The sequence below is a fragment of the Schistocerca serialis genome, chromosome 2 (assembly GCF_023864345.2).
Source record: "Schistocerca serialis cubense isolate TAMUIC-IGC-003099 chromosome 2, iqSchSeri2.2, whole genome shotgun sequence".
Classification (NCBI taxonomy): Eukaryota; Metazoa; Arthropoda; class Insecta; order Orthoptera; family Acrididae; genus Schistocerca; species Schistocerca serialis.
In genome coordinates this window covers 751,545,069-751,565,400 of record NC_064639.1, presented here as the reverse complement: position 1 = coordinate 751,565,400, position 20,332 = coordinate 751,545,069, and positions in this window count along the sequence as shown.

Here is a 20,332-nt window from a genome sequence, read left to right as displayed (position 1 = left end):
GGCACTCTGTATGTCAGCTGCCACCTTCGGCCATGAACGCCGTATTTCGTTCCACTGTCCAAAGGGATACACTCGTCGTACGCCCCACACTGATTTCTGCGGTTATTTCGCTTAGTGTAGCTTGTCTGTTTGCATTGACAACACTACGTAATCGCCGCTGCTCTCGGTCGTTACGCCGTTGCCGGCGGTGAGAGGTAATGGCAGAAATCTGGTATTCTCGGCACAGTCTTGACATTTTGGATCTCGGAATATAGAATTCCCTAACGATTTCCGAGCAGGAAGGTCTCATGAATTTAGCTCCAACTACGATTCCACGTTCAAAGTCTGTTAATTCCCGTCGTGCTGCCATAATCGCGTCGGAAACCTTTTCATGTTAGTCACTTGAGTCCAAATGCCAGCTCCGCCGTTGCACTACCCTTTCATATCTTGGGTACGAGATACTACCGCAAACTGTATAAGCGCATATCGTGATGCCATGACTTGTCACTGCATTGTACTTGGAATCAAAATGAAATCATTGTTGCATCGTGAGAGTGCTGAAGCAGCTGAAATATGTTAACTCCTTCACAAAATATTGCATGGTGTTACATTTTATGCTAACCGGCAACGGCCGATATTGAAATAAATTTAAAATTTTCGTCTCTGTTATTCGTTGTCAACTAGAAGCGCTAATTTTACACTAATTTTCGTCCGTGGCAAATACGAGTGACCAGCAATTATGTAGTTTTGGTCACAAATATTGCAGTCAGTGTAATTTAGAACGAGAATCGATGCTGCACTAAGTAAATATTTGCTCTAACAATATCGTTTAAATTAGCAAATGTGAAATAACTGCTCATGCTTGAATCACACTGCTGGCAGAGAGCGGTATTTCCGCCTTCAGGTGCTGTAGGAGGCTACGAGCTATTCAGATTTCGAACAGGGATACAGCGCTCCATAGACTGACTTACAAAATAATCTAGAAATCCAGTGAGAGAAACCATACGTAAATAGTTTTTATCATTGTAATACGGTACTTGTAAATGCTAAGACGTGTAAACTAAAATGGAAACTGACAATATAACTTTAACAGCAATCTCTCTATTTGGGTAGGTAACGTCTGAGAATATTGGAAATAGGATGGTTAAAATCCATATGACATACGTCATGAGAGGTACGAAGTATGCAAACAACAACAAAAAAAAAAAAAAAAAAAACGAGAAATAGTTTCAGCCTCTGAGAAATGGATGCAGTGTTCGGAACACACCCAATGAAACATGCAAGACGTAATAATTGTTAGGAAACTCTAGTTTTTATTGGAATAATTATAAGAAAGAACAGAAGAGAATAAATTGGAAAATATCATTCACTTTGTATTCATATGTGTCTATAACTCACGCCAGTATTCTCTCCTGCGTCTGCCTTCTATCAGACATGTTGTCCGTTACTGAGGTCGCTGAACAGCGTAAACACTGTGCTGCCAGCCGTGGGACGGCTGGTTCTAAACCAGCTAGGGAGTGGAAATTTCGATTGTGTAGTACCAGTTGTTGGTCAGTGGAACGAATAGGTACTGGTGCACTGGGACACTGTCAAAGACTAAATTGCATATGATTCGGGAATGATGAGAGAGAATTTATCATGCTAATGTTGGCTGTTTTCAATTTTTAAGCATGGCATACTGTCTGGGTAAGTTATTCACATCTGTAGGTGATTACAATTCTTGACTCAGAAACACGGTGAAGGTGCCAGCAGAGGCAATGACATGAACCTGTCGCTTTCTGAAAGAAAGCGTCTTCATCGTAAATGTCCGGAGCACAATGCCTTGTCAACACTGCAGCAGGTTAGTTGACGTCAGTAATACAATTTATGTCTCCCGTTTTCTCAAAATGACCCATCCCCCAGATCTATTTCATTATAGTGTGCCTAATTATGGCTCTGGACTATTAAAACTATCAATTAAGCAATGTTTATTTTGTGTAAATTCCAACAACAAATGCAAAAAATGGCGTCAAACTTCGGTGGAGGTTTCTTTCTATGGCATCCATAAAATTTTATTCAACATACCCAGCCTCGATGTTCCTTTTTGTGTCGTTTTTCGGGATGCACTTCAGTGGAATATTTCTTTACTATAATCATACTGCAGAAAATTTAATCTTCCAAATGGTGTCCTCTGGTACAACACTGTTAATTATTTATCCCTCATGCACTTCAATAATTCTCCACGTCTTCCCACCACAGGCCCATTTACTATGTTGTTTTCTTTATCTCGTTCAGAAACGTGTCAGTAACGTGTGCTGATTAATTAAATGTTGTCTCTCATTGAGTCATCGGAATGCGAGTGACTAATTAAGACCTTCGTCAACTATGAAGACCGGTAAGTTACAACCTAACTGAAGAATTCTACTCAGCTGTTACCAGCATAATTAAGAAGTGAGTTGTTACAAGAATTTTCTTGACAAAAGATATATCTTGCAATATTTTGATCACGACCTGAACTGGCCACAGTGAATCTAAAGGCTTCTTTTTTTCCATTATATACGACTACTAACTGGCTACGTGGAATTGTATTCGTGCATACAGGTCTGAGTTCACCTTCATGTACAATGTGTATGAGAGCACTTAATAGGGAACACTGGTTCACCGAGACCAATGTACTTTTGAGTAAGTCAGTACAGTGACGGTAGTTAAACAGCCCTGACTCAAGGATGAAGTCCGTACTAAATTGTGCTGTCAAACACAAAGAGGCCCAAAATTGTGTGAATCTGCATCCTCCATACTAGCATTAACGCCGTTCATGCTAGACTACATACGAAAGCTTGAAAATATGATACTATCTCGATTAATTTAATCCAAATGTTGAGCAAGATATTCATCTTATCTCTGTTCTGCGGCAGGAGTGTCGGCAACCTGTAACACGATAATCTCTTACTTAAGATTTGTACACGTTCTGAACTCTATGCATTCATTAGAACCATAAAATGTATTATAATTTGGTTAAAATGTTGTTAATTAATTCTATTTTTACGCATTTAATGCGCATGTATTGGAATTTATCTCTTCAGAATTGAAGAGCATGAAGTAGAGAGCGAGAGAATCTGTAAGAAGTATACTGCACTTAAATTATTTTCTCGTCGTTTGTTATGAGTTATTCTTTCTCTTGGAACAATCAAAGTAGATAAATTATTACTTCATGATTAGGCTGCAACGTTGTGTCCGGATTCTGCTTATTCACACATCAAATGAATAAGGCACAGGAAAGTACTTGCTCTTCAAAATTACTTAGGCCGCGTTTTCCATTTTTCACAAAAGGACAGGAAATGCTACCTTCCAGCCGCAATATCTCACAACAAGAACTGCTATTACAACTACTTCATTGCTACCTCCCACCAAAACATAACACACACTGCAAGTGAACGGGGACAGAGGTCTATCCGTTTCAATACAAAGGCGTGTTTTCATGATTGATATAATTGATGTTCTCGACCAAAGAATTGAAATTTAATTAATATTTCATCAAATGAAAAAAATAGTCGTATATTGATTTAATTTTTTCGAACAATTATGGAAAACAATAAGCATGATTAAATGATTTTACAAAATAAAGGAAATTGAGAAGTACGTTAGATATACAAAAAAAATATTCTTCATATAAATTCGCTAATTTTATGTCAGTATCATGATTCATCAGTGTGCATTTACATCAAAATTATAGAAAAATATAAGTTGCGATTTGCGATCTCTTTAGAGTGTGTTGTGAATTGTAATGTTGTGTTGTGAATATCGGGTAGTTCGATACTTGATTAAAAATAGGTCCACTGAACTGTTTCCTGGCAATGTATGGCAATGCATCAAAGAAAAGTGACGAGATAATGGTAATAAAAGCAGTGTAAAATTGTAAATACGGTGATCAGTGGCCAATAATAAGTCTAAACCCAACAGTTCGCCTGTAAAAAGGCGTTGATGAGCAGCCGGTCCCTTATCGGCTAAGGTGATGAACACATTACAGACTTTTTCAGTGGTAGGTATGTATTTTCACAGAAATAAAGCTAACTGCGGTAACACACCACCAGAAATAAAGATTTGTACACCTGGAAAGACGACATCGATCATGACGCCATATGCCACCTGGGGAATAGTAGGGGTACTAATAATGAACGTCGTTCCCAACTGCGTCTAGGAACACTCACAACTAGGAGGCTCGAGTACGGTGCAAATGTATGAAACAAGCAGGCAACAATGCCACGGAGACCACTCATACTTCCTACACCCAAATGAGAGAGTTTGAAAGGGGTCAGTTTGTGGCCTCCTGAGTGGTGGGATGGCCCTTTCGGAGAATTTCCACACAAACTGGACGTACTGCGTCAGCTGTCAGCTGTGCAACGATGCTGGTATCAGTGGTCACGTGGACATTCTCGCACCTGGAGATGAGGTTCTGGAGGTCCACGCAGCATAGACGCCTGACAGTCTTGTCGTGTTGTATGGGTGGCAGTGGCAGATCGTACAGTTACCAAATCACAGATAAGATGGCTTGTGAGGCCGGATCTGTCATCGCCTACTGTTGCGAACCGGTTATTAGCAGTGGGAATACTGGCACTCAAACCCACAGCCAGTCTTCCACTCAGGCCAAAGCATCGACGTGCACAGCTCGAGTGGTGACGCCAGAGGATCGCTTGAATGACAGAATGACGCACTGTGGTATTCAGCGATGAAAGCAGATACTACTTGAATGCAATTGATCAACTTTCCTGGCCAAAACTATCTCTGGACTTGTATCCAATCCAGAACGTGTGGAATACAATAGAATGAGAAGTTACTCGTGTAACATCTCGTACAGAGCTAAGTGAACAGATCGAGGAGCTGGATCAGCATTAACCATCTCACCAGTCAATAAATGTTACCTCTGAACCGCTTGTGCAACTAATCTGCAAAAGTATTCATTTCATGTACTGCATATGGACTGTGCAACAATAAATCTTGAATGAACTGGAAAATTCTAAAACGGGGTATTAACTTGCTTTCAGCAATGTTTATCGAAAAAATTATAATTCCGTCATTACTCTGCGACGAATAATCGGTGACCATAGGTAGCTTTACAAAAATAACCTGAAAACATTCTTGAACAACCTCTTAAATTTTGTTGATGGAGATCAGTTTCACACAGTACAACACAAGGGACGACTACTATGAGGTAAAACAGAAATGATGGACAACCAAATGTGGATATTCACAACCGGTATGCTGTAGACATTCAAAAGTACCATAGTTCATGGCTTATGTCAGGTTCGACTGTAATCACCAAGAGCTGAAAGAATTTTCCCCTCTCGAACAAATGTATTTTCAGTATAGTAAGTAAAAATAAATAACAAAAGGTACCTCTCAAAACGAAGAAAAAGTCCTATAGTTCAGAGTAAGATGTCTGGAACAATAACACAAGATTTTTGTAGATTTGTATAACGTTCTGCATCGTGTCTTGTTATTTGACCCTTATACAAAACTTTGCGATTGGTGCTAAAGGAAGTACAATGCAGTTCGTTTCATGTATGATCCGTTTGTATAGTCTTCATTTAGTAGTCAGTACTGAATGAAATTGCTGTTTGTTGTTCTCTTAGTTTCTCAGAGCAAGTTAAATACTGTTTACTTTCCGCTGAAATAAAAGTCTTCTGAGTATCTTCCTCGTGTCAAAATGTAAAATACAGCACCAAATTTTCTGAGTATTGTATCTCCCACAGAATGTAATAATCAGTGTAGTACAGTTTTATTAGATTATGACACGGTACGTTACTCAGAAAATTTTTATATCAATTGATTCAGGCAGCAGAAGCCTCACATTAATGTTTATATTCCGTTCCAGTACTCGATCTCAGGAAAATTCTTCAATAATATCTTGAATCTCAGCTGTATTTCCCATTCCCTCTTGTAGGCTGACGCTCTTTCCACTCAGCTGCGGAGCCTAAAGTTTTATTATAATAGGAAAAATGTTCATTTTAGTGTGAACGGTTTGTCGATGAGGCTTTAATCATCTTTTGAGTAACGGTGTAATCACACGTAATTTCTCTGAACCTGCACGCTAACTTCATGAAGAATTGTTTATTTCCATATTACTTCGTGAAATATACTTCTATATTTCTTCAGTTATACTGAAAAACAAGAAGAATATACTGCATGAACAGTTTCACAAAACAGAAGTCTTATTCATTTTTGTGGATCCTGTAACCACACATTTTGTGTATTGGTTGTTTTTGCTGTCATTTCCTTCTTCTATCTGCATGTACGGTGATGTATCGACAGTCATTCAGCATGATTAGGCCTATCTCACTGCACAATATTACCTTTGCCTCTGAAGATGTTTGGGATTTCATCGTTGTTGTACCCGCAATGAGTCAGTACTAGTAGAGAGTCGGAAGCCTGAAGTTCATAATGGTCTGTAGTTATATTTTAAATGAATATCGGGAGCTTTAAATCCATTTTACGATGGATTCTTTCTTCCTAAAAGAACTTCACTACATCAAGGCGGGGTGAAACCCAATTACTAAGCATCTGATAATTACATTCCTCAAAGAGAAAAATTGCTGGTCACCGATTTCATGAAACTACGTCTTACGTAGTAATGGATCCGTTTAACCTCAGTCACCTACATACATGGGTAGCTAGACGTTAAAAATGTTTAGGAGAGAACTTAAAGTATAATTTAACAAGATTCACCTTTACAACGATCATTCGTCTGATGCTACATGTCAGTGCTATGTGTATAACACGAAAATGTATAAACATATATTAAGAAACGAAAGACGATACTCCATTGATTGCACGATACAGTAATTCTAATTCAGTATTTGTTGAGAATCAACGTTATTCAAATTTGAAGAAATACAGTGCTCATAGTCACCTTGCGACACTGAAAGTTATGGGCGATTGAAAGAGTTAGGTACGCAGCTACAGACATTTGTGGAGGAAATTACAGGTGTCTGGACTCATAGGAATACCACCGCCTGTCGCATGTGTGTGAAGGCCTTGCTGTCGGTGATAAATGAGAGGGTCTGGTGTAAAATACTTGGACAAGGAGTGTTTCAGCTTTCCTGTACTTAGGCGCTGACGTTTTAGGAAACGTAATGCAGATTCGCTGGCTGAATATACAGACGGTGATCTATTACATCAGTTACAAATTCCAATTACAGTGTTCATACATGATTTAAATGGTTATTCAAATTCAGATTTACGAGGTAATTAATCGGGTGGAGAACGATCAGAATAGTTTTGGTATGGGTGTTATTAAGGAATTGGACAAATTATCAAAAACGTGACTGTAGAAGCAACTGAAAATGTGAGGGTGCAAATTAGAACGTAGGCAATAAATCACAACAAATAGGAACAGCCAACACTTATACTGATAATTTCGGAAAAGGTAGTATGTTAATACAACTTTTACAAAAACTGAGGACAGGTTCGAAAATAGATATTCAAATATTGAATGGTTATAATAAAAAATCAAACATGGAAGTAAATGATCATGACCAAAATTTGATGCACATAACTTGTGAATTAAGAACTGAAGGCAGAGAATCAGAAACTGAGATTTAGTCAGAACAAAATGATGAGGAGCAGGATCATTTCAGGAAGATTAAGAAGGGGTGTAGCAAATCGCTAAACACGTAACAATGTGAATCAAGCACGAAGTTCAGACACATCGGCAGTAGATAGAAGCGGTGATGATCTAAATACAGGCCCAAATCAGCTCATAAGTGGAAAATGGGAGACACATTCTAATGTACAATGCAGCGGGAACAACGAGATAGTTTGGTCGAAAAATGCTTGCCAACAAAACAAAAATTCTATCAACAGAGTAGTCTCGGGAGATCTTCAACGATACGTCAAGTTAGGATCGAAAGTACCGGAACTGGAGAAACAATGAAGGATGTAAAATTTTTCAGCACAATACTTCGTATGAACGTAATCCTACAACAAGAAGAAATGATGCTGCGAAATAGTCAGGGGTGGACTGTTGCACGTATATTATCGTTGACAATCTGATCGGTTGAGGACAACTGAAAGAATTCGATCCACAAAAACAGTTACAACCAGATAATTTTATGTAGCCACTAAGCGTCACATTAGTGCAAATTCATAATGAGCCTGACGAAGTTGACATTTGATAACGGCACACGAGTGCAGGTTCTAGAAGAAGGGGTAACAGTGATGAATACAGCCTCTTTTCTACAGAGGGGAGCGGGGAATGTTAAGCTTTAAGGGGGGGGGGGTATTAAGCTTGAGGTGAGGGGGTGTTATTGTGGCTTCTAATTTTACTGACATCATACTAAAAATAGCAGTGCTCCCAATACTTAAAAATTTCCATTCATGTCTGATAATTAATCAATTTATATCTAAATACTTAGTAAATACAGCCTAAGGTAATTAATCATCTTTAAAAGTGAAATTGTGTGAATTAGTAAAATAATATTATTGCGTGAAATAATTAACACTTGCAGCAGACAAACGCACAGAGGTTTTTTACCAGCAGATGTGTCCCCTTCTGTTGACACATTCACACAAATTTAAAGCATGTCCTGATCCATATATTTCTTAATTTTGTCATCCCCCATTCACTGTGATGAATGACCCTTCTACACTGGAACTGGAATAGGGAATGCAAAGAACATCTTTAGCGATAGTCTTTAGCGTTTCATAACCGATGTCGACCCTTAAATCATGCAGTACCATTTGAAAATATTGTAATTTTCTCATGAGTTTCAAATTTTAAAATTCTGAAAAAATATTTGTTGCTTTTAACCACTGCTTAAACCACATTCCGTAATTCACGAATTCCTCTCCTACGGCGAACTATGTATCCCAAAATGCCATCAGAATGGATTTTTAGAGTAGGAAAATAGCATAAACTGTGGTACCAGTACTCAACTAGAGCATATCAACAGCTTCAGGTATTTTTAAATCAAGTTTTTTTGAAGCACACTGACTTTTATGCAATACATCTTCCCATTTAGAAGACGCATGAAAAAGCTTATAAATGTCATTAACAATATGTAACGTCCGTTTTAATATATGGTGTTAAGATGGTGGCAGCAACCGACAACAAGTTATGTGCTTTGCGGTGAATTTATAGCAACTCCTGCCCCCTTTTCCCTGATATCCTAGTGCGCACCCCAGCGATAGGAATAGTAAAATTAGCAGCACCATCAAAACAGCATGTCACTAACGTGCCATAAGAAAGTTTTCCTTTCTTTGGTTGGCTATCAATTGCTGTATATACAGATTCACCTGTACTACTCTTCAGTTCAACTACAAATTAAAACTTTCGCTTCTCTTCAAAAGCCAGAGACGGCGCAACATAAGGAACGAGCAAAGACAGTTTACTTTGTTTAAAAACATTCGTAAATTCGAAAAGTATTTATCATGGAGAACTGTTTCACCTTATTGTCAAAATTCTGTAGCCTTATATTCTAATATATTTCTCGCTGAAATTTACCCCACTTCTCGAGATTAATGTAAGTTTTTAGTACTAGCTTACGAGTATGGGATTCACGTTAGTTTGTGTGTAAGATTTCTTTGTACTAAAGAAATACTCACTTTCAATGAAAGAAGACACTGCTTGGCCGTTTAACAGCTTTTCAGTTTGATATTGTTTAATTATTTACAGTTGATTTGGAACGTCTATGCCATGTAATTTACAATTTCTTAACGACGGCTGTTGCGTGTTTTTATAACTTGAAATATCTTTTTAGTTTTCCCTTACTTCTAGCAGCTTTTCTAAATTTAGCGAAAGGTACAGAAAAGAACGCTATTCCTGCTTTTTGTAGATCTTCTCTTTTTAAAAACCATTCCGCACATTTTGTCAAAGTGCAACAAGTTGTACGTACACTCCTATATCTGCTTGTACTAAATCTCGTATTGAATAGTTCATCCCAAACTTTATAAACTACACGCTGATAACACCGCCGTTGAGCGCACATAAGCTCCAGCTTTTAAACTGCAGCTGTCGGCACATCTGAAATATGTCAAAACAACATAAGCTTATTAATTATTATGTTACGCTAGCTAAGACGATAATATAATGTAATACATTATTTTAAATTTTATTGTCATATGCATTTAGAAATGAATTTCTCGAGGGGCCCGAAGGGGGCAGGATTCCTTTTCTCTGGAGTGGGGAGGGGGGAGCAGGGGTTCCCCCCCTCAGAGCACCATAAATTGACAACTGAGGGAAAAACGGATTTCTAATCAATACACAGCGTTTTGAAGACTTGGAAATGCGTCCCTTGGCAAGTATTGCTCTGAAGAGGAACAAAGAAGGTCCGAAACTAAACTATTTTCGATGCACAACTACGATTTTTGCGAAGGATCAATGCTTAACTTCCTCCCACATAACTGGTTTTTATTTGAGTCACCAGTCTTCTGGATTCTTACTGGTTTGATGCATCCCAACATGGATTCCCCTCCTGTGCCAAACTCTCCATCGCAGAGTACCATTTCCAGCTGATTTTCAATATTCATCTGCAGCACCACATCGAAAATGCTTGGATTCCAGTTTTCCCACAGTCATTGTTTCACTATCATACAATGTTGTGCTCCAAACGTACATTCCCACAAATTTCTACCTAATATTAAGACCTGCAGTTGATACTGGTGCACCGCTCTTGGCCAGGAATGCATTTTTTGGCACCACTAGTCTGCTTTTGATGTCCTCCTTGCTCCGTCCATCATTGGTTATTTTGCTGCCTAGGTAGTAGAATTTCTTAACTTGTTCTACTTCGTCAGCATCAGTCCTGATGTTAAGTTTCTCGCCGTTCTAATTTCTGCTACTTCTCATTACTTTCGTCTTTCTTCGATTTACTGTCAGTCCATATTCTGTACTCAGCAGATCATGTAATTTTTCGCCACTCTCACTCAGCATAGCAATGCCATCAACTAATCGTATCATTGATATCCTTTCACCTTGAATTTTAAACCCACTCCTGAACCTTTCTTCTATTTTCATCATTGCTTCTTCGAAGAACAGGCTGAACAATAGGGGAGAAGGTCTACATCCCATCTTATACCCTTTCTATTCCTTCTTGATCGGCAACTCTTCCTATACCCTCTTGGCTCTTGTACATATTGCATGTTACCCACCTCTGCTTACAGTTTTCCCCTATTTTTCTCAGAATTTCGATAATGTTACACCATTTTGCATTGTCGAATGCTTTTTCTAGGCCGTCAAATTCTGTGAACATGCCTTGATTTTTCTTTAGTCTTGCCTCCATTATCAACCACAGCGTAAGAACTGCCTTCCTGGTGCCTCTACCTTTCCTGAAGACAAACTGATCGTCATCTAACACAGCCTCAATTTTCGTTTCCATTCTTCTATATACTATTCGTGTCAGTAACTTGGAAGAATGAGACGTTAAGCTGATTGTGCGATAATTATCGCACTTGTCAGCTCTTGAAGTCTACGGAATTGTGCGGAACATATTTTTCCGGAAGTCAGATCGTATGTCACCAGACTAGCACATTCTACACACCAACTTGAATAGTCGTTTTGTTGACACTCCCCGCAACGATTTGAGATATTCTAATGGAATTTTATCTATCCCTTCTGCCTTAATTGATGTTAGTCCTCCAACGTTCACTCAAGTTCTGACTCTAGTAGCAAATCGCAGACCTCTTCTAAATCGACTCCTGTTTCTTCTTCTATCACATCAGATTAATCTTCCCCTTCATAGAGTCCTTCAGTGTACTCTTTCCACGTGTCCTCCCTCTCCTCTGCATTTAGCAGTAGAATTCCTGTTGCACTCGTAATGATACCACCCTTGCTTTTAATTTCAGCTAAGGTTGTTTTGACTTTTCTATACGCTGAGTCAGTTCTTTCAACAACATATCTTCTGTATCCCATGGTTTCTTCGCAGTTACCTTCCTTGTACGTATGTTTTTCTACCCAACTTCTATAATTTCCCCATTTTGGAGATGACCATTCCTCTTCAACTGTACTGCCTACTGAGCTACTCCTTATTTCTGTATCTATAGCCTTAGAGAACTTCAAGGGTATCTCATCATTTCTTAGTACTTCCGTATCCTACACTTTGCGTCCTGATTCTTCCTGGATAATCTCTTACGCTTCAGCCTACTTTTCATCACTACTGCGTTGTGAACTGAGTCTGTATCTGCTCCTGGGTACATCCTACAATCCAGGGTCTGACTTCGAAATTTCTGTCTGCCTATGATTTAATCTAACAGAAATACTGCCGGAGCATGCGGCTTTCTTCAAGTATACCCCCCCCCCCTCTTGTGATTCTTGAACAGAGTATTTGCTATTACTACCTGAAATTTATTACAGAACTCAGTTAGTCTTACTTCTCCCTCATTCCATGTCCCAAGCCCATATTATCCTATAACCGTTTCTTTTATGCATTCCAGTCAACCCATGAATATTAGATTTTCATTTCCCTTTACATACTGTATTACACCGCCAATATCCTCACATACTTTCTCTATCTCTTCATTTTCAGCTTGTGACGTCCGAATGTATACCGAATCTATCGTTGTCGGTGTACGTTTGCAGTCGATTCGGATAAGAAAAATCCTGTCACTGAACTGTTAGCAGTATCACACTCTGCGTCCTACCCTTCTATTCATAGCGAATCCTACTCCCGTTATACCATTTTCTGCTGCTATTGACATTACTCTATACTCATCTGACCAGAAATCCTTCTCTTCTTTCCATTTCACCTCACTGATTCCTAGTATGTCTAGACTGAGCCTTTGCATGTCCCTTTTCTGATTTTCTAGATTCCCTGCCACGTTCAAGCTTTTGACACTCCACGTTCCGACTTGCAGAAAGTTGTCCTTCCGTTTGTCATTCAGTCTTTTTATAATGCTCATCTGCCCCTTGGCAGTCCTCTGCCTGAGATCCGAATGGGGGACTATTCCGGAATCTTTTGCCAATGGAGAGATCATCATGACACTTCTTCAATTACGGGCCACATGTCCTGTGGATACACGTTGTGTGTCTTTAAGACTGTGGTTTCCATTGCCTTCTGAATCATCACGCAGTTGATCATTGTAGATTCTTCTGTCCTTACAGGCAGTTCCTCACCCCAAAGAGAAGAGAGTGACCTGGAACTCTGCCCACTCCTCCACCCTCTCTGACAAGGCCGTTAGAAGAATGAGGGTGACTTCTTATGGCGAAAGTCTTCAGCCCCCAGTGCTGATTATTAATCAAAATTTAATAGATGGGGGGGGGGGATATTACTGGGTACGGAAGAGCTACTTAAAAAATCGCATCAGCATCAGTGCTTTGATTATAAGTTTAATAAAACATTTTTCTTTTGAAAGAACCAAAGCAGTTAGCTTCGTGTACATTCGACGATTTTTACTAGTCATTGACGATTTGGAAGAGGTTGACAATGTGGTAGCAATAGATAAGTCGTAATGAGGGACATCACGACACAGTCAACATTTACAACAGCGCGAAGAACCACGACAAGACAATTTCAGGCTCCTGCAGTAGAGTCAACAAAACAACAATCGACTTGGGTACAATGTTGCGCGAAATGAGCACACTACGTTGATCAGTTTTGAAATGATGACTGTGACGAAGGTAGTGGGTGATAGGCAATTGACTTTGAGAGACAAAACCGGCAGGCAGTCCTAGATAGAAGATTTTGGGATTGTTCCGCTCTCCAAGATATAAACAAAAGTCCCGACAAAACATGTAGGCGCTCTTAAGCTAAATATAAGCTACATGTAGTTTCGAACAAGGCCTGCTCCAAATCATCTGAAAAACTTAATTGCTCATCTCTGAGAATACCAAGTTAAACAAGATACGGAAGACATTTAAGCTATTGAGGGAAGAAGTACATAACTCAGATGACACTCTAATTCCAGGGACTGAACTTGGTATAAACTGTCATAAATTTGCAGCCCTCGCAGATTCTAGAAGTAAAGCTGCGACAGCATCCCGGAATTTGGACGAACGATTTCGCGAAACAGAAGAGATGCCTGTACTTTTAACAAATAGTATGGATACATTATAAAACATTTTAGGGAGGTGATTACCAACAGCCATTAAGTAATGTATAAAATGCATGTTTGGCCATCGGTTGCGGCCTCTGTCATGCACCACCTTCACGGATAAAGATAAAATGGTTACACTTGTCATTACTTAAATAATGTATACAGCATGTCATGAATATCAATACACGACACTGGACGTTTAGAAGGAAACATACTAATACCAAATGTACATTCCTTCTTAAACGACGCCTACAGTACGAGAATAACACTCTCGCCAATTTTCAAGTTTCCCTCCCTAGCGGTTCGGGCTGGGCGATGATGAGTAGTAGTGTAGAGCTAGTGCTTTTGTAGTTCTGTTATTTATGTCAAAACTCAATGGTTTATCCGGAGGACAGCATTAAGGCAATTTGTATTACTCATCATAAAATTAATTATAAGACATTCATATTCCGTCTTCGTTGTACTCATAATGATCCTTCACTGACAATGCGACTTTGCTGCTCCACACAGTCTGTCACGAGAGCCGCATTTCTGGACTATGAATTACGGCGAGAATGTCAGCCCGAGGCAGAGGCGGGCGGTTATTTCTCATTCGCTAATGGAAGTTCGTGCCGTAAACAGTTTTATTCAGGCAGCGCAAGAGGCTGAAGAGGCTGACATTTCGTGCTCTTTAGCAACAGCCGTTCCGCTCACCTTTCCGCGGCGGTTCTGCGACATTTGTTGTGGCTGCTGACACCTGTCGTGAGGAAAACAGCAGCAGCTTGGGTGAAAGGCTGGTCTTCACACGGCTGGGGCCCAGATGGGCCCAGAGAAATACCAGACGTCAGTTCCATTTATAATTCGGAGATGGGAGTCGCTTTCCTCCCAGTGCTGAACATGTTTTTACAATCAATGCCTGAATGCTGTGGTAGTTGATTATTACCTACTATTCACATTTTTCGCAAGTTCCATGCTTACTTATAGAGTTTTTTGCAATAGAATACAAAAAAAACTCCATGTGATACGTTACATTAGCTACATCACATTTAATGGTTAGGATCTGTCGCAATCAGCACATGATGAGCACAGTCATTACTTAATGGAAAGGAATTATTAACAATATATAACACTGATACAGAAATGCTCAAGTCATAAGAATCTTCTGTTCAGTCCCATCTTCTTCTTTCTCCATGGTTAGGTCAGAGTGTCTATTTTGTTTTAATATCGTTGCAAAATGCTTTTAATTGGGTTTGGACGATGATGTGGGCATAATGGAGAGCATTAAGAATCGTCAGTTACGGGTAATAACTTTGGCCTCTAGTGTTGCTAATGTTCACTATCTGATCTCTCAATTACATCATCCTCTGCCATAGACTTGATTTACTTTTTTACACCTTCTCTTCTAACTAGCAGTAATGGATACGATTTCTTCTTTAACTGTTCATGCAGTCTTAGTTTAATTTGGCATTGGCGCCCAGTCATCAGTTCAGTTTTATTAAAAAATACCTGTGTGTGCATATGTAGAACTTTTCATAATTCTTCTCCACATGATTTAGAAAATTATTCAATCCGCAGTTTTTTCTTGAATTTCTGAAATGACTTCCCAATTTTCATCTCCCCTCGTCGTGGACACCTAGTCTACCATGTGAACTGGTACTTCTATACCATCTTCTTCTTAACAACCGTAACTCCTAAGCCAGCGGAAATTTCTCCTTCTTCTCTGACGACTTCGACGGAATTAACTTCACTTTCTTCACTCTTATCACAAATGATTAAACATCCACTTCCTCAAACAATTGTGCATCTACTTTCGATCGTCCATGATCAACAAAAATCCAGTCCAGAGTTAAAGATTCAATAGTCAATACTAGAAACGTCTCAGTATATGCCGTGTAAAATACATGTTTGACCATGAGCGAATTTTATTTTAAACGCAAATATCGACCAATTTCAGTCATGGATCATCTTGACGGATAAGGGTTAACATGGTTTAAGCTACAACATTACATTTTTCATTAGTTAAATAATGCATAGGGCATGTCATGAACACCAATATACGACACAGGACTCTTAGAAGCAAACATACTAATACCAAGTGTACCACTAACAGGGTGGAATAGTGGAAGTAAGTTTTTGTGAAGATACGTTTCTATCAAGGCAATTTTGAAGCTAGACCTACGGAAATTGGTTTCTCGATCAGAAATGAAGAAATCCGTGCTTTAACCAGTATGGGGGTAAAAATAGTGTGCGGAAATTCTTTTATAAAATACTCATTGAAAAGAACTAAGTTAGTACTTTTAAAGCTACATCTCTCAAAAATTGTATTTCAGTTCTCGTCTACAAATGAAAAAAATATGTCTTTCAGCATTTTAGGAAATTCCAAGTCTTGAGGGGGTGAAATGATTTATGAAAGTATATCATTATGAAAACATTTTTGAAGCTAAATTTATAGAAATTTCAATTTCACTTCTCAGTGAGAAATAAATAATACGTATGTTTCACTGGAATTGTGAGTTCAACTCCTATGAGATCAAATTTATAAGAAATAGTATCGATACGTAAGCATTTTCTCACTTTGTAGAACACTTTGTCTACTTGAGGGACAGTCTTTGATTTGTGAATGCGAGAGAGAAGCTAAGAGCTCTTTGGTGCTCAGTGCTTCTCCCTGACATAGTGATTAATTAATTAATTAACTGCGATAGGACACTCTGGTGTGAGTTCTCCGATTGCGTAGATCAATATTGAGGAAACTACTTTAATATATTGTTGAATGTCAGCCATCTTGCAAAATATCGAAACCTAAAATTTGAGGAATTGATAAAGTTAAGCTAGTTTGATATTGTTGAATGTCAGCCATCTTGTAAAATATCATATCTAAAAGTTTGAGGGACTGATAAAGTCGCAATAAGTTATAAACAAACGATGGTTGTGACTATATCTGAAGCATATATGAAGATAGACAAAAGTTTATTATGAAAAGGTAACTACGATCTTTCATTTCAAGAGATACTGCATGTTAGAATTTTGGTAGCAATTCTGGAGCCTGCGCACGGTCAGAACTTTTCTGGGAGAATTTCTTATTCGCAGGCAAAGAGTTTTCCTCCTTTAGAGGTTCTCATAGGACGGATAACGCTTACCAGATTCCAATCTAGAATCGATCATTGCTGGTACAACTTCTGGGAGGTCTATTACGAGCAGCGTAATTCGATTCTGAGCTGTAGCCTACGACGAACGTAGCACCAAGATGTCGGGCAGAAGAATAAAATTCACTGAGCTGCAGAAATCCAATACCCGAAAGGAGTGACACTTAAGCTCACTGCTGCATACACATCTTTCATATTTCATTCAAATTCCAGATGACAGATAACAACTTATAATAATTTTTGTATTATACAAAATATTAGACATGAAAGTGGACTGTTGCTGTGACGTCGACTTTCAGTCTCAGATAATTGATTTCCGTATCCTCTCTTGTTCATTTGACTGCCATGTTACGTTGATTATCACATAGGGGCGCACCTCACCTAGTAATATCTCCTCGTATTGCCACGTTATGAATTTTCCTCCATATACACTCCTGGAAATTGAAATAAGAACACCGTGAATTCATTGTCCCAGGAAGGGGAAACTTTATTGACACATTCCTGGGGTCAGATACATCACATGATCACACTGACAGAACCACAGGCACATAGACACAGGCAACAGAGCATGCACAATATCGGCACTAGTACAGTATATATCCACCTTTCGCAGCAATGCAGGCTGCTATTCTCCCATGGAGACGATCGTAGAGATGCTGGATGTAGTCCTGTGGAACGGCTTGCCATGCCATTTCCACCTGGGGCCTCAGTTGGACCAGCGTTCGTGCTGGACGTGCAGACCGCGTGAGACGACGCTTCATCCAGTCCCAAACATGCTCAATGGGGGACAGATCCGGAGATCGTGCTGGCCAGGGTAGTTGACTTACACCTTCTAGAGCACGTTGGGTGGCACGGGATACATGCGGACGTGCATTGTCCTGTTGGAACAGCAAGTTCCCTTGCCGGTCTAGGAATGGTAGAACGATGGGTTCGATGACGGTTTGGATGTACCGTGCACTGTTCAGTGTCCCCTCGACGATCACCAGTGGTGTACGGCCAGTGTAGGAGATCGCTCCTCACACCATGATGCCGGGTGTTGGCCCTGTGTGCCTCGGTCGTATGCAGTCCTGATTGTGGCGCTCACCTGCACGGCGCCAAACACGCATACGACCATCATTGGCACCAAGGCAGAAGCGACTCTCATCGCTGAAGACGACACGTCTCCATTCGTCCCTCCATTCACGCCTGTCGCGACACCACTGGAGGCGGGCTGCACGATGTTGGGGCGTGAGTGGAAGACGGCCTAACGGTGTGCGGGACCGTAGCCCAGCTTCATGGAGACGGTTGCGAATGGTCCTCGCCGATACCCCAGGAGCAACAGTGTCCCTAATTTGCTGGGAAGTGGCGGTGCGGTCCCCTATGGCACTGCGTAGGATCCTACGGTCTTGGCGTGCATCCGTGCGTCGCTGCGGTCCGGTCCCAGGTCGACGGGCACGTGCACCTTCCGCCGACCACTGGCGACAACATCGATGTACTGTGGAGACCTCACGCCCCACGTGTTGAGCAATTCGGCGGTACGTCCAGCCGGCCTCCCGCAAGCCCACTATACGCCCTCGCTCAAAGTCCGTCAACTGCACATACGGTTCACGTCCACGCTGTCGTGGCATGCTACCAGTGTTATAGACTGCAATGGAGCTCCGTATGCCACGGGAAACTGGCTGACACTGACGGCGGCGGTGCACAAATGCTGCGCAGCTAGCGCCATTCGACGGCCAACACCGCGGTTCCTGGTGTGTCCGCTGTGCCGTGCGTGTGATCATTGCTTGTACAGCCCTCTCGCAGTGTCCGGAGCAAGTATGGTGGGTCTGACACACCGATGTCAATGTGTTCTTTTTTCCATTTCCAGGAGTGTATATTTCATCGATCGTCACACGATGCTCACAGTTTCACATACAGAAATGACCATATTTGTGCAAATATTTCCTTATGCAACTGACAGGTGACGTTACTGGCTACAGTCTCAGAACAGTGATGCATATTTTGAAAGATACCACATCGTATTATGAAATGAGAATACACTCACAAATGAAAATGATGTGCCGCTTTTGTGTTGACAAGTGAGTGACTTCAAGAGCATTACATTTTCTTCACGTAACTGTGTCGTTACCTAATTGTCTGCATCCAGTTCTACTCCAGTCAGTGCATAAGAGTTATGAAGATGTTACAAATGAACATAGAAACGAGATTTTTAAAGACAACACAGACAGTTACACATTTCTAAGTTCATCTGTAAGGTCTATTAAACTCTTCAGCACTGTCTGAGGCAGGTCACCTAGTGTCTTCTTTTGAAGCCCCGTGCAGAAATGGGTGGAGAGACATGTGCAACGACACAAGTATGTGAAGAAACTGAAACGCACTCGAAGTCATTTACTTGCCCAAATAAAAGCACCGCATCTTACAAATTACATTTAGTTGAAAATGTAAATAATAATCTGAAGTTGCACTGACAAACTCGATGTGATGAAGAAATACTAGATACTGACTGAACTGCATCAGCACTAATTTTTGTATACATCACCGTTGCCCCTAGACACGTGTGCTTGTTTGTGTTTTGAAGCAAACGGTGATCTCTTTACTACACAATGAAATTGTTGTAGAAAGTACTAAATGTATGATGCTTTTCACATGAATATTGCCAAGTGACTAATTCTGAAATAGTACAACTTCGGCTGTGTTACGCTCAACAGCATAATTCCCGTAACCCTAGCAGGTAGATGAAACGTTGGCCCCACTGTGTCACATGCTCTCCTGTTTATCAACAGCACACTATCACTCAACTCTATGCAACTTGCCTCCCCGAGCCTTTCCTCCGCAAAACATCTTGACATCGCTAACACTTTGTCGTACAAGGAATAAATCGAGATCAGTCCCGCTTGCTGGAAAAATGGTTCCGTTTCCACAGTATCCCTCAAAGATTCTCGTGGACTTGTCCTGTCCACAGAAAGCTGAAACAAACATGCATATTCGCCATTCTGAATCGTCCAAAGAGGAAACACTGTAAAATTATCCTTCATAAAGTTTTGAAGCTCCTCCCCCGTCATCACAATATGTCAAACCCCACCTGTCCTTACTTGCACAAATGTACATAGAGCTCCTCATTTCACCGAACAGGGGAGCTGAACCAGTGCGAACAAACAGGCCAGATCAGCCCTCACCTCTACTGATGTCATACGATAATATAGAGGTAAATTCTGAATACTAGGCTCTGCAATCAATCGCCGTCGCGAGAG